General features: G+C 41.7%; 1 protein-coding gene across 3 annotated transcripts in view; it reads right to left on the reverse strand.

Annotated features, from left to right (window-relative positions):
* The window catches only part of ankrd6b (ankyrin repeat domain 6b), a 37,805-nt gene extending 34,145 nt beyond the window's left edge, over positions 1–3,660 (reverse strand). For all 3 annotated transcript variants that reach the window (XM_053445639.1, XM_053445636.1, XM_053445637.1), the window contains exon 1: positions 3,506–3,660. The gene's annotated coding sequence lies outside the window, so the exon portion shown is untranslated. The remainder of the gene's footprint in view (positions 1–3,505) is intronic.
* Positions 3,661–15,674: the final 12,014 nt, after the last annotated feature.

The following is a 15,674-nucleotide window of genomic DNA, read 5'->3' on the forward strand; positions in this document are numbered from 1 at the left end:
GGCTGTGCACGGCAATAGAGTTCATTGTTTCAAGTCATAAAGACTTTAAGTGGTATTTAGAGCTCCTGCAAGGCAAAGGACTGGATAAAGCTCCTTTTCTTATGCCTCAGAGATATTCACTTGCAGTGCCTAACTAAGGAAGCAGTACTATGAAAGACTGTGTGCTAATCCCATGATTTGTCCTATTACACTACCACCTGAGGTTGGGCTTAAAATTGTAATGTGTAAATCTGATTACAAAGTGATATTATCCCCGTAGAAAGCATTTCAGAATCGGTACATTTAACTCACTATAGAGGCATAGTAAAACATATGTGATGCTTCAACATTGATTTTCACTCACAAAGTAATATGGGAATTGGCTGCTCTCATCATCTGTATTTGCGCTAGGCACCATCTCACCATCTGACAAATCTAATAATCACCTCTCTTACAGTGTCCAGTTTCTGAATCCTGTACAACCAGCCACCCCTGCCCCCTGTGACCCATTAAACTTATTATGTTCCCATTATACACATGGTGACCTCTGACCTCGACAGCACTGTGCCATGCTCATTAGCTCCCCCGGGACAAGAGCAGATGGACACATGGTCGAGGTTGTTGTTCTTAATCTAACTGTGTGGAAGCACTCATCAGCTTCACACAGACCTCACACTGAGAGGCTGCATTACATGGCACTGTATTCGGGTGGAAATCTCACCCTCTGAGGAACTAAGAAAAAAATGCAATTCAGGAAATAGGAAAGTTTAATTAAATTCTCCTTTTTTTTTAAAACAAAGATTTGAAAATATCAGATGAGTATTTGAGTAATATGAGTTAACATGTAGGTCAATTTACTCAACATGATTTTGTCTCAGCCTCTGAGAAAAGCTGTATAATTAGTGTGTAGGATCATATTTAAGACAGTATCTCCCGGCCCTTGTGCTGTGATTTCCAAACAACACTAAAATATGATATTGTTGTTAACGTTTCCCTTTTGTCAGGATATATAAGCCAAGTACACCTGCTTTATCGTACAATCATCCAATCAGCTAATCATATATAACTAAATGCATTCAGATACAGGTCAGAATTCAGTTAATGTTAATGTCAAACATGAAAATGGAGCAAAAATGGGATCTCAGTGACTTTGACCATGACATCATTGCTGGTTTGATATTTCCAAAACTGCTGATTTGCTGGGATTTAACACACGTGGTCAGAATGGAGCCGAAAAACGAGAAACTTCCAGTGAGCAGCAGTTCTGGGAATGGAAACACTTTGCTCATGAGAGAGGTCAGAAAAGAATGGACTGGTTGGAACTGACTAAAATGTTAAGGTAACTCGGATGAGCACTGTCTATAAGTGTGGTGAGTAGAAAAGCATCTCAGAATGAGCAACATATCAAATTCCAAGCATTGTTGCAGACCATGTTTATTTCTGGCCACAGTTTACCATCTTTCTAATGGATATTTCAAGCAGAATAATGCTCCATGTCTCTAAGCCAAAGACTTCTCAAACTGGTTTCATTAACATGACACTGAGTTCAGAGAACGTCCGTGCCCAAAGTGAATCTAGTAGAACATCTTTGGGATGTGGTAGAACAGGAGATTGGCAGCAGTATTGTGCAGCTGCACAAATGATGATGTAGTCATGTCAACCTGGAGCAGAACCTCAAAGGAATGTTTCAAACATCTTATGGAATCCATGCCCTGCCCAGTTTGAGTCGGGCATTCCTGATAATGTGAGTGTATAGTATAGGTGTGAGGAAACCGAAAGTGAACACTCAAGCTGTCAGATGTGAACTCTAGAGAACGTCCACACAACTAGGTCAGGGTTTTCTCCAGGGTTTGGCTTTAACATTAGAATGACACAGCCACATTCCCAACAACACAGACATCTCCAGTCAACCTCTGAAGAGAAGTTCACCCAAAAAGGAAACTATTCCCTCCAGGCTCCCTGGACCCTGACTTCACCCTTACAACACTAACAACCCATTGGAATCCTACACACAACTAGGTGACAACAACCAGTCCAGCCCTCTGGGTGTAAGTTGCTGTACTTAGCATAGGATCATTATAGCACATTACTGACCAGCCTTTCTTAATAAGCTCATATCCTCAACGGCTAAATACCTCAATGTGAACCCTTGTAGTCTTAAATATTCAGGTTAAGCCTGGGGGCAAGTTCCACGCTGCAGAGAGGATTTCCATTAAGCCTACTTTATTTCACATTTTCCTGGTATTATTTTCCAGGGGCTGTAGCCTAATTTGCATCAGATACAGCGCTGGCTAATTTGCATCCATTGTAATAATAAATTTTTCTACTGCTTAATATTCTGTTGTTTTCAGATACTTCTCTCACAGCACACGGTTATAATATATTCACCCGAGTCCATGGGCAAATCCTTCTGTTTCAATAGTGACACATTTTTGCAGGAATAATAACTGAATAATATGTGTGCAACAGTAGAAACTAAAGCAATGGGGGAATACAGTGAATATAATGATAACACTGAATATCTTGGTATTCAATAGCGAGTTGTACACACACATGAGTGCGGTAGCTTTCTTAATGTTTGACAGAGAGGAATTTAAACTTAAATATAAATTTATTTTAAAGTGGCATATTTTACAAACACAGGGATTATAAAATGTGATTTCTATTCAAAGTAAAATTTATGAATAGCAATGAGACTTATGAACAAGGTTGATGTAAAATAACTGGAAAACTCAGCAAAATGGTTTAAGATCTTGCTCAAATATTATTTGACTTATGGAACTGTAACATATTGATAATATTGATGTCTGCAATTGATTGATATAATGATTATGGAATCTACACTGTACATATTCAATTATATTGCATTAAATTGTTTTTATTTCCTTGCGCTTATATTGGATGTTTACTTATTATTACTTTTACTGATGTCTATTTTCTGAGAATATCTTATTCTATTTGATCTTAATTGATTTGTAACGTTGTGTGTGGAAAAAAGGAAAACAAAAAAAGTGGTGGTCAATTTGCATTTAGATTATTTATAAGAAAGGGTCAGGTAATATAAGATGTTTCCTCTTCCTGCACTTTGACCTTCATGGATTGGGTTAAATCGAAATGTTTTATTTTGACCGTTTGCCTTTGGATGACGCAGAAATAACCAAAATAAACTTAACTAAAAGTAAAATAAAGTCTCCATAGAATCAATATTACGTCAAAACAAGTTAATGACTAATATTGGAGGTGAATGGACGAGAAAGGAGCGAGAAAGTAAAGAATAGATGAGTGATTAATGTCGCAGAGCAGCAGACTCACATGAAACCACAGGAAATTAGTTAGCTGCGACTAAGCTAACACGACCTGGAATTAGCTGAGGTTTGTTTTCGGTCGCGGCGCAGTCTCAGCCACCATCCAGGGAACAGGGGCGAGAAGCACACACATGCACACAGATACGGGATGTTTTAAAACACACACACACACACACACACCCACACAGGAGGAGAACAAACACACACACACACAGACTCACCAAGTCTCGAGTGGAGTGACGGCGGTGAGTTAGCTGTAGTCCCTCAGCCCTGCGCAGCAAATGTTTGGTAGTGTCAGAGAGAGGAAACTACAAAGTGAACACACACTCACTCTCACACACACAGTCACTGCTGCCTGTCTTCCACCCTCCTCCTCTCCTCTCCTCTTCCTCCTCCTCGCCCTCCTCCTCCTCTCTGTGTAATTTGCATGTCAACAGACTGTGTCGCCACTTGGAAATGAAGGAAGAAGAAGGAGACGCACGGGGCAGCTGCAGTCTGTCCAACTTTCTAATCTAATGGATCGTCCCCCACTTTTCTCCCTTGGCTGCTCAGCTCCAACAAAACCGTGCTAACGGAGCGTGTCATCTATTATGGCGAGAGAGCTGCTGCTTGACCCGGAGGTGTTGAGCTGACGATCATGAGCATTTAAATGAAATAACAAGCTCAGGTTTTATTAAGGTGTCGCAGGTCTCTTTTGTGAGAGTGAACGATCAGCACGTTCTTCCATGTTGTGCACCTTATATATATATATTTATATATCACTCCGGATTTTCAACTAACTTTACATTACATGACATTTAATTTAATTTACACTTACACACATAATTTTCTATTCTTGCAATCTCAATATCACATGTGCAACACTGTTTTATATTTTCTTTACATTGTGTATATATTCCACATATACTGTGTATGTACACATATGCCTTTTATCTTGTGTGTATTTTATTATTTTCTTTTTTCTGCTGTAACCCTGCAAAGATCTTATCCTTTGCAGTTGAACACAAAAAGCAGGGTGTTGGTTTCACTCCACTACAAGAAAACCATGTAATACATGCACCAACATGTGTCAGTGAAGATGTTACAACATAGAGGGCAATGAGGGTGCCCCCCCCCCCCCCCCCCCCACAATGTCATACTTTTGTATATAGCCTTTTTTTTTATAGTTTAAATAACTACACTTAAATTTGTAAAAAATCTCAACACAGAGTCCACAGAGTAAATTTGTAAAAATTCAAGTGTGCGGTTCAGACTCACAACCTCAGATTTAGAATAGTTAGGAATTTGGGCACAGCTCTTTCAAACGTCACATGCTTTCTATTACAAATTTGTACTCAGTTCTGATAACCCCAGATGAGCCGTGACATCACCAGGTTTAAAAGCTCTTTGAGGCTGAGGAGGACCTCATACATGCTGAGAAGCAATTTTAATGTGTAGTGGCTCCCAAACTATGCCTTAGGGACTCCCAGGAGGAGGTTCCCTGAAGAGAGAGAAAGGGCGGCACAAGTAAGTCTAGGTTTGTGAAATGCAAAATAACGAGAGCCCTTGACAGACATGGATAAAGGTTCTGAATATTAACAGAGAATAAACAATAGACTCAGCCAAACTGAGTTTGACGGTGGTCTCCATGACTGATGACAACAAATTGCTGTGACCACTACATGCCTGTGGTAGAAAGCGCGGGTATATATCTGTTCTACATCCTGCTTTTTAACAAAATGCCATAATTAGCTTCAACTCACTGCTGGTCTCAAGTTTTTTAAAGTTATGGACAGATCTCATTTCATGGGCAGAAATATTTTAAAGACTTTTTTAAATAAAACAATGGTAACATCTGAGTAAGTGCCTGTTCTGTTACGACTCTCTGCGTCTTAAGTAGACACCCCCAAGCCACGGAGACCAGTGTGGGCCCCTGTCCTGAGGAAGAAGGTTGTGTCTGCAGCTGTCAGCCTAAGACAATCGCTCCCTGGAAGAAAGGAAGCAGATATTGGAGAAGTGAGGAATATCTGCAGTGAAACTGTTGCTTCATGATTTTACCGGGACCCTCCTGCCAACACTAAAACACTTTCTTCTTCAGCTGTATAGATCATTGTCCCGTACAGTGAGTCAGTGGAAGGAGAGCAGATTGAAATTGTGTTGCGCTCACCTTAGGGCTTGTTCTGATCTATCCACAAAGCAAAGAGCCACGGCCTGACCCGTACAATATACTTAGCAGGATTGATTTCAGCATGAGAGGATAAAGCAGAAACTGGAGGATAAGTATATCCCACATGAAGGGAGCAGGGAAATGTAGATTGCGAGAATACATGAAGATTAGGATTCTGTGGCAACATTAAATAAAAGGTCTGTTACAACGATTCAATTCTTACTTAGTTATTATTGTATTTAGTTGTCGAAACTAAGTCGGGAATGTGCCTTGATTATAGACTTTTACCTTCTTGTAATTCTAAACAGGGAAGCATTTAAAGTAAAAATATTTCCATGCAGACTCCAACTCATAGTACCTGGCCAGGAAGAGTGTCTCTGAGGTGTCTCGTAGATGCAGTTTTATGTGTTTAATGCATCTATAGATTAGAAAGAGCTGCACTCAGATGACAGAAATACATATGTGTATGTATAAAATGTGGATATGATAGGCCGATCCAGGGGTGCACTGGCCCCAGAAGTGTCACCATCCTGCAGAGCTAGAAATATAATTTAAGATAACAAATAATTAATTAGACCTCTAGTTAATTCACAAGTAGTTCATGTTATTATTGTACAGCTTTCTTTTGGAAACACAAAACCAGAGCAGGAAGAAAATACACCTCCAATGAAAGGAGGAGGAGTCTGTGCTAGGAAGCGTACTGACTGTGAGCTGCACTCCCACAGATTTCAAAGCAAAGACCTCCGAAACCTGATCGGCGACATCTTTTGGGCCGGCGCTCGCAGATAAAGCCCCGAGTCATTTGTCAGCTGATGTTCGCGGCTTTAGTTCAGTCACAGTAACCTTGATGAGGTAAAGCCCCCCCCCTCCTCCCTTCACTCCCTGTGACCTATGATGGTCAGGAGACATTGTTTTCAATTCTCTTGTCTCACTCCGCAGGGCAGAAATCTGACTCCCCATTATTCTACAATTGTCAGGTTTATAGGCTCCTGAGTCATGCTAGAGGAAAAAGGGTTTTTGTTTTTGCCATTGAGGGTAAATAACGTCACCCTTTCTCTGGAATGTGATACGTGGTGTGTTTACTGCCTGTCAACAACTCTCTAAAGCTGGAAACTCAAGGAAGATAAACAGCCATATGTATGTCACTGTTTCATACCCTGATTGAGCAAATAGGAACCCCTCCCTCACTTTGCTCTCAGCCTCACTGCCTCTCGCCATCAATTCCACAATCTGTTGATAAATTCTACTTATGTTGACTCTGATCATTTCTGCAGATTTGTCAGGTGCACATTCATGCTGCCAATCTCCTGTTGCACCACATTACACAGGAGTTGGAACCTGATGTAGTCTCCGCTGTTCTAGAACCACCCACCACGAGGTTTAACGTGGTGTTGTTCATTCTGAGATGCTGGTCTTTTAACCACAATTGTAAAAAATTGTTCATGGGAGTTACTGTAGCATTTCTGTCAGCTCTACTTTGATCTCTCTAATCAACATGGAACTGCTGCTCTCTGGATGAGTTTTGTTATGGTGTTTGATATGAACATTAACTGAAGCTTCTGATCTGTGTCTGCAGGGTTTTATTCATTGCATCATAGCCACATAATTGGTAATCAAAGTGGTGAATAAACGTATTGACTCAATAAGCCTAAGTTTCTCTCACCTAGTTGTCCTTAACAGATGTTTTACCAGCGAACAGTCAAAGCAAAAAACTTGAAATACCACAGGAACCCAAAGGGGAGGGAGCAGATAATAAATCTGGGTCACTCGAACTCAAAACAGTTATTATTTTCTAAGGAATGGAGACAGTCTCAAGGTTCATCTCATCCCAATGCCAGACATAGGATGACTAGTCCTCACACATACACATTCACATCTCATGCATTCCAATGATTGAAGGTTCCTCATACACAATATTAAAGATTTTAAAAGATGAATAGTCACAAATTCTCTGACAAAACCTTTAACAAGACCTGGAGATGGAAATATGCATAAAGTCCTCTATCATATGGTATACATTGTTATATCATATCATATAGATCATAGTTCTCTCCTTTTTGATATCTGATGTGACCATTAACTGCTGCCACATGATTGGCTGATGTACTGGTGTTCCTAATAAAGTGCTCTGTGACTGTATAAGCAGATATCCCCCACTACTAACTTTACAAACAAGGTTGAGGTTGACTGTTAAAATTGTGTTAACAGCGTTAGTTATCCCTAAAGGACAGTGGCTGTGTGTTTAGGTGTTATGTGTTTTGTTAGCTTTAAGGACTTGTTGTGGGTTTAAAGCCTATAACACTCAGGAAAGAACCAAAACAGTGAGCTAAACAAGGCTTCAAAACTATGGTAGAGATGAAGGGATCTGCAGTTAGGTGATAATTGTGTTTGGGTTTTCTCACTTTGAGCAAGAGCTTCACTGCTACATGTTTTCATGATTATAGTCCGTTGTTGATATAGAATCATTGATGCTAATGAAAACATCTGTAGTTCAATCTAAACATATTTAATTATATGTTGCATCTCTCTCTCTCTCTCCTTTTCTTCTACAAGGACTATCTAATAGGGACATACAAATACCTCTGAAAGTATACAAATATAATGAAAGTATAAGGCTGGAGGCTACATTAGAATTCAATGAGAGACAAGTTTGAAAACAGCTGAAGAAAAGACAAATCCCATAGCTGGTGTGGTGGCTGCAGGGCCTCAATCGGCCACCTAGTTTGCCTCTGCCCGGGGGCCAGCTCCTGCCTGCATGGTGAGGTGCTGTATATCTGACAGAGCTGCATTTTCTCTTTGAGCAGTGGAATGTTCAGATGATGAGTTCACGGGAGATGTGATCAGCAGATTTACCCTGGTCCTTCAGGGCTTGTCACCAAGTAATTTAGTCTTTATTGTTAATTAGTCTGTTAGCAGGCAAAGACATATCCTCCTGAGGCCAAGTCCTTTTGAAATTTTATATTAGTGAAACATTTGTGTGAAACCATATAATTCAAAGATTCCTTAAGATGCATCAAAATGAAATGAATCATTACCATACAGTGCCATCATGTGGTGAGATGAGGACATAGCACCATGGAAACAACCTTACAGTTACAGTTTGGACTTTCGTTCCCCTCTGAAATACAGAGGCGTTGAAGTATAAAGTACCAACAACACGGAAACTAAAAACTAAACTAAACTTCAAGTGTCTTAAAACTTTACCCAAACAACGTATTTAAATATAAATTCATATTTAATGCCACTCTGAATAACCTTTAGCATTTCCATTATTTTCCCCATTTTTGTTCTCCACCTCTTTAACTTTTATATATTCAGATCAATACATTATGCATTTGTGAGGTGTGAAGGGAGGGAAAGACTCGCATTTGGATCCAAACCAGCATCTTCTGATGTTTCAGAAAACAACCTGAAAATAACACTTCAACGCTGTGAATCATGTAAAAGCGTCTCTGACAGAAACACTGACGCTTTTTATTATTTTCTATCATATCACTCAGCGGCAGATTCCCTTGCCAGCCTCTCTCAATGCACTGCAACAGTAAATTATTTGATGCTTGATGCAGAGTGACTGTTTTATTTCACTCTCATGCATTGTGTGTCACACATCAGCAAACACTCAGGGACAGAGGGTGTTTGCAAAGCGTCACAGGGATGCACTTGTGCTTTCAGCCATGACATTCCACTTAAAAACCTCTTCTTTCAAATTTCCTTTCATACACTGTACAAAGACAAGGAGAAGGATGTTCAGGATAAAATAAAGGTAGGATGAGGGGGCATGTTTCAATTGATGATACAAATGGATTATGTATATGTTCAAACAGGTTTGTCATATATATTCGTATTCACATTCCTGACAGTTCCATTTTCACAAATTATTGTTATGAACATTTACTTGAAAGTTTCATGGCATCTGAACAAACTCAATCTGCTGATGAGGACTGAGCAATACAACTGAAAGCTCCGGTAAATGCAAGCAAGCCAACCTTGGGTGGAGATTGTTTTGTCAGATGAATAAACTGCAGACAAGTAGGAGATCATTAGTGACTGACTGACTGAGATCAACACTCTTTCTTTTTGTTCTACTGACAATAAATCACTGACTGATGGTCACAGAGGTTTTGAAGGACATTTTCTATTCCAGGTACTGTGAAGTATCTGGACTCGCCTTGTCACGATGGCAACAGGTCTCTGCTGTTAATATGTATTAAATTATACAATCTTAGGCAGAGTATGTGGGTGGGTGAGTTTTCTGCCAGCAGGACAAAGGGATTCAGACAAGAAGCATCAAAGAGTGTCAACAAATCCAGCAGATGTCAGCAGAATGCTACTGTCTCTGGGTCATCAGCATGAGGTTATGAATATGTCTGGTATGGTTCATGGTTTATATAACAATAATCAGTGTTTTCCATATTATTATAATTCTTATCACAGTCTTCAACAGTCCATTTAAATCACCCAGTGAAACTTGGTAGCCCGGCTACCAGTTTGTTGTACAGATGGTGGTGTTGTTAGTTGTGAGCCTCTTCTTTGATCTTTCTCCAGTCATCCATAGACTGCTGATTAATGACATTTTAGCTCAAGCTCTCATTTGCTCAACACTTCAAGCTGCACGAATCACTGCAACCTTGTGGCAATCAAGACGAAGAAGTAATTATCCACACCGTGAAGATTCATACTTCTTAAGTTATGTTAACTCCTGACAGTTTCTGAAACAGCGATAGTGTCAGATCAGACCACACGTATATTATAAAATAACTTAGACGACTTTTCTGCGGCTCCCTTCAGCTCTTTGGAGCCATCCATCCATCCATCCATCAATCCATCCATACATTATCTATACCACTTATCCTTTGAGGGTCGCTCTGACATTGGGAAAGAGGCTGGGTGCACTCTGGACAGTCTACCATTGTACTACAGGGCCAACATACAGACAAACAACATTTAGTAGAGTCTCCTATTAGTGCTATACAAATAAAGGTCAAATAAAGGTCTTTGGAATGTGATAGGAAACCCTGGAGGACCTGGAGGCTTTTTAGCATCTTTCAGCTGATTGATTTACAACTGTAAAGAGAGTTTTTTTTATCCTCCATGGTCGCCACATGTTTGCTCCTGGCAAGAAATGATTCTGTCAACACTTTTGGTTCAGAAACAGTCCTAATATCCACATTTGCTGACAGCATTTGTCAGCGAGTGTTTCTCACGTCTGACATATACGTCAACACACAGTCCACAGAACCCACACTTGTCGTAATTACATTTCTTAAGCAGCACAATTTACAAAATTCTACAGTCATGAAGAAGTTGAATTTTGTGACAGTGTAAATGTTATAAATCACATTCCAAACAAAGTTATGTTAGAACAGAGGGTCAACAAATCAAGATCATTTATTAAATTGAATGCACTCCTTTCAGCTCCTGGTGTTCTATTATCTGATTGTAGCTATAATACAGGTTTGTCCTTGATTAAGGAGAGGCGGTGGTCTAGTGGCAGAAACTTGGACTATGGGCAGAGAAGGTCTCTGGTTCGACTCCACGGAGAGACAACAAAAGATGAACCTGGATTGATCTGTCCAAAAATCCAAGAGTCTCCCTACCCTGTCTAGTGCCCCTGAGCAAGGCACCTTGCTCCCCCAACATCTGCTCCCTGAGCGCCGTACATGGCTGCTCACTGCTCTGTGTGTACTGCTACAGATGCTTAAAGAGCTTAAATTTCCCTTCCTGCATGAGTGTGCCTTTGCATGACTGTGCATGTGTTTGGGACGAATAAATGCATCTTATTATGTTGAGATCAAATGAAACAACAAAACACCTAACACGTTTGTATTTGCCTACGCTCTGGAATGTCCTTGATAATTAAATGTGTCTCATCTCATTGTCTCACAGTCTCACAGGGCAGTTTGTGTCAGCTAACACAAATGCATCAACATACACTTGACAACGTGTGGGCACTGGAAAATACTCTGGGCCTCAGGAGCGGAACAGCCGGCAGCGATTTTCAGTGAAAAGGCCCCGATAGACCCAGTGTACACAACCTGCCCAGCACCATGTCCGTTCCTCTCAGGTGCTGGTGGAGACTAAAACAATTCTGACTCATCAGCGTAACCAAAACACAACGCCACATGAATGATAAAGTCTGCTAATTACAACGTTACAAGTTCAGTGTGTAGGATTTAGGGGCAAATAGAATGCAATGTAAATAATCCTCACTGTAAAAACTAAAACTTTGTTGTGTTTTCATTATCTTGAAATGAGCTCTTGTTATCGACATTAGGAGTGGGTCTTTGTCTATAGCTGTGTCTCTATTCACGGGCTGCATCTTTCAGAGGCTTTATTGGAAGACTGATTGTATCACAGCGACACAACTACACTGTCCCATTTCAAGAGCTCCTTCAAATGCTGCCAAAAAATGAATCCCCTACAACCGAGCGGGCGGATCCTCCCCGGCCCAACCTATCCCAGGATTTGTTGTGCTTCAGTGACAAAGAGGTAATGAAACCTGCGAGCGACAAGACGTCCAGCACTTGAGTATCACACTTTAACTCAACCGAAAAGCTACAGGTGCACAAGGGGCATTAAAACTTTTGTCCAACTTCAGCTCTGTCACTAGACAACGGCAGTAAGGGCAGGGTGATGCAGATCAAGGAAATCCTCTGCAGACCAGACAATCTAATTTCTATAGAGCCCATTTCCTCCACTGTGATGAAGAAAATAAAAATCATGTATGACAAACTAAGTCATAATTATGAGATACTAAGTAATGATAATGAGATATTAAGTCATGATAATGAGATATTAAGTCATAATAATGAGATAATAAGTCATAATTATGAGATACAGGATTTTTATTTTCTTCATCACAGTGGCAGAAATGGGCTTCCATACATTTCAGTTTGGCCTTCGAGATCTACACAGCCCATGAAGACCGCCTTGTGCGTGTAGCCCCTGAATTGGGAACCAGCTAATGTCCACAATGTAGCAGCACCATGTTTCTACAGTAGCCCAGTTTGGAGAATCCGAAAGCTAGATTTTGAGAGGTCGTTTTGCTTTGTAATATTACCTGAACGTCCCCATAGATTCTCTGTCATGTCACTGCTGCATGTGACTGAATTGTGTTCTTTATTAATAAGGTTGTAGTAGGTCAAATTTTGTCAACACATTTTCCCACCAAGTGTGTAAATAATGCAGGTATAACATCTCTGCTGATTCCCCTTTAAGGGCAGTTTCCCCCCATGAAATGAAGACGGGTGGTGTTTGACATTTTCAGGACTACATATGTGCGAGCAACAACAGTGAAACAGCATGGACCCTGAACAAGAGACTGAACGAAAACCACAAACTAACAACATCAGCTGTTCGTGAACGCCACTCTTAAAAATCACAGCTTCCAACAGTGATCAAAAGGTTATCATTGGCTGGAGGAAGATCGAGGATGACACTCACATCTGAGATCAGCGCCCTTAGAGATCCAAGTTCAATGCTTCAATCACCATATCCGCGATAAGAAACTGATACAATACAAGATAATGACAATATTTTGTATTGTTTGACTTTTTTTTTTGCAGTGATGATTGATGATTGATTGTAATAAAACAAGAAAGTTCCTGTTGCTGACATCGATCAATACTGCTGCAAATGTTCCCTCTTTGCTGAAACAATGGAAATGGCAACGACTAATGACTATTTACAGACTTACTAGACTTACAGGCCTGATGAAGACTAATTGGGGAAGTTCGTTAATGACAGAACTGCTGAGCAAGCACAAAACTATTTAAAAAAAAGCTGTGATCAGTCTGCAAGTCCACATTTGAGAGGATTCTGGGATGTGTTTGTATGCACAGGACAAGTTTTCAGTGCAAGTGAGGACATCATTAACATCAAAGTAGCGAGGCCACAGGAGGAGTCGTCTCAGTAGATGTGAGCAGCAGCGAGGCCTGATGTGCTCACTGTCTTCAAAGCTGCTTGTACTCACTTCTGGCTCTTTGTATCTCTCACATACAAACTCCAGCTGAGAACAGAGTAGACTCTGTTGGATTTGGTCCATAATTGAATTGACAATCTGTTGAGTGACATCAGGGTTCTTCCCAGTGTGGTCTATAGCTTTTTTAATTGGTCTATAGGAGGGTCCATTTAAAATACTGGTGCAGTACTCATTCTAAACTTTCTGTCTGTTGGAATGGGCTGTTGGCCTGTGTTAATGCTCTGGAGCTACTTCAGTAGCAGTAGTCATTAGTGAGTCCTCCTCAAACAGTTATACTGTATGCTGTCTCTTTTATTGTTTGTTTGCTGGATGTTGTGGGTAGAGATTTTTATAAACATTATTTGATGCAGAGTGAAGTTAGAAAACTTTGCATGTACCCTGCCTGGTTTATCAGAAATTAATATTTTGTATTTATATTTTAAAAGTCAATATAGTCTATTTCATAAAATGTTGTGTTCATGTGTGTGGTTTATATAAAACTTTAGTAAGTATACAACACAATCCTCAGTCCAGAAAGGTTCTGAAAATGTCAGAACCTTTCAAAAAAGCTCTGTGATTGAGCTCAATATATAACATTGCAGCAATAAAGTGAATGTTTAGTTTTTTTTACTTTGAAGACAAATTGCCAAACAGGAGGTGATTATGTGATGGTTGTTGCCATGATGGAGATCAGCACCCGTCACGGGTCAGTCCATCTGTGTCTGTGTCTCTGTCCAATATGGTGAAATAAAATAATCTAATAATCAGAACGATCTGGCAGCGAATTTGGTTTACCCAGTTGCCGACCACTGTACGACTGGTCCAAAAGACCAAAAGCAAACCACCAGCCCCTGCTGACTGCTACAGTGCCGGTCACTTGTTTTTTCAATTGTTATTAATGTTGAATGTATCATGTGTCCGCCTCTCCTGGAACCGTCACCTTATCGTGGTGGAGAGGTTTGCGTGTCCCTATGAACCTGAGGGCTGTGTTGTCTGGAGCCTTGTGCTCCTGGTAGGGTCTCTCATGGCAGAGTGGTCTCAGGTGAGGGGCCAGACTAAGAATGGTTAAAAAAAAAACCTCAATGAATAACGGAAAAAGAGGAGATGTGACCCGGCCCGGAGGAAGCCCGGGGCCCCCGTCTGGAGCTAGGCCCAGACGGAGGGCTCGATGGCGAGCGCCTGGTGGCCGGGTTTGCCACGGAGCCCGGTCGGGCATAGCCCGAACAAACTACGTGGCACCCCCCCTCTCTTCATCCCATGGGCCCACCACCTGTGGGAAGACCCGTTGGGGTCGGGTGCGTAGCCACATGGGTGGCAGCGAAGGTCAGGGGTCTCGACGGACCAGACCCGGGCGGCAGAAGCTGGCTCTGGGGACGTGGAACGTCACCTCGCTGTGGGGAAAGGAACCGGAGCTTGTGAGGGAGGTGGAGCGCTATCAGTTAGATCTGGTGGGGCTTACCTCCACGCACAGTCTCAGCTCTGGTACCGTACTCCTGGATAAGGGTTGGACTCTATTCTTCTCCGGAGTTGCCGAGGGCGTGAGGCGCCGGGCGGGTGTGGGGATACTCATAAATCCCCGGCTGAGCGCCGCGGTGTTGGAGTTTACCCCGGTAGACGAGAGGGTCGCCTCCCTGCGCCTAAGGGTTGTAGGGGGGAAAACTCTGACTGTTGTTTGTGCGTATGCACCAAACAGCAGCTCAGAGTACTCTGCCTTCTTGGAGACCCTGAATGGAGTCCTGTATGGGGCTCCAGTAGGGGACTCCGTAGTTCTGCTGGGTGACTTCAACGCCCACGTGGGCAACGATGGAGACACCTAGAGAGGCGTGGTGGGGAGGAACGGCCTCCCTGATCTAAACCCGAGCGGTCGTTTGTTATTGGACTTCTGTGCTAGTCATGGATTATCCATAACAAACACCATGTTCGAACATAAGGGTGCTCATAAGTGTACCTGGTACCAGAGTACCCTAGGCCGAAGATCAATGATCGATTTTGTGATTGTGTCATCTGATCTGAGGCCGCATGTTTTGGACACTCGGGTAAAGAGAGGGGCGGAACTGTCAACCGACCACCATCTGGTTGTGAGTTGGATCAGGGAATGGGGGAAATTTCCGGATAGACCTGGTAAGCCCAAACGAGTAGTGCGGGTGAACTGGGAACGTCTGGAGGAGGCCCCGTCCTAGGTATCTTCAACTCACACCTCCGGCGGAGTTTTTCTGGCATTCCTGTGGAGGTTGGGGGCATTGAGCCAGAGTGGGCAGTGTTCAAAGCCTCCATTGCTGAAGCT

The sequence above is a fragment of the Pleuronectes platessa genome, chromosome 17, assembly GCF_947347685.1.
Source record: "Pleuronectes platessa chromosome 17, fPlePla1.1, whole genome shotgun sequence".
Lineage (NCBI taxonomy): Eukaryota > Metazoa > Chordata > Actinopteri > Pleuronectiformes > Pleuronectidae > Pleuronectes > Pleuronectes platessa.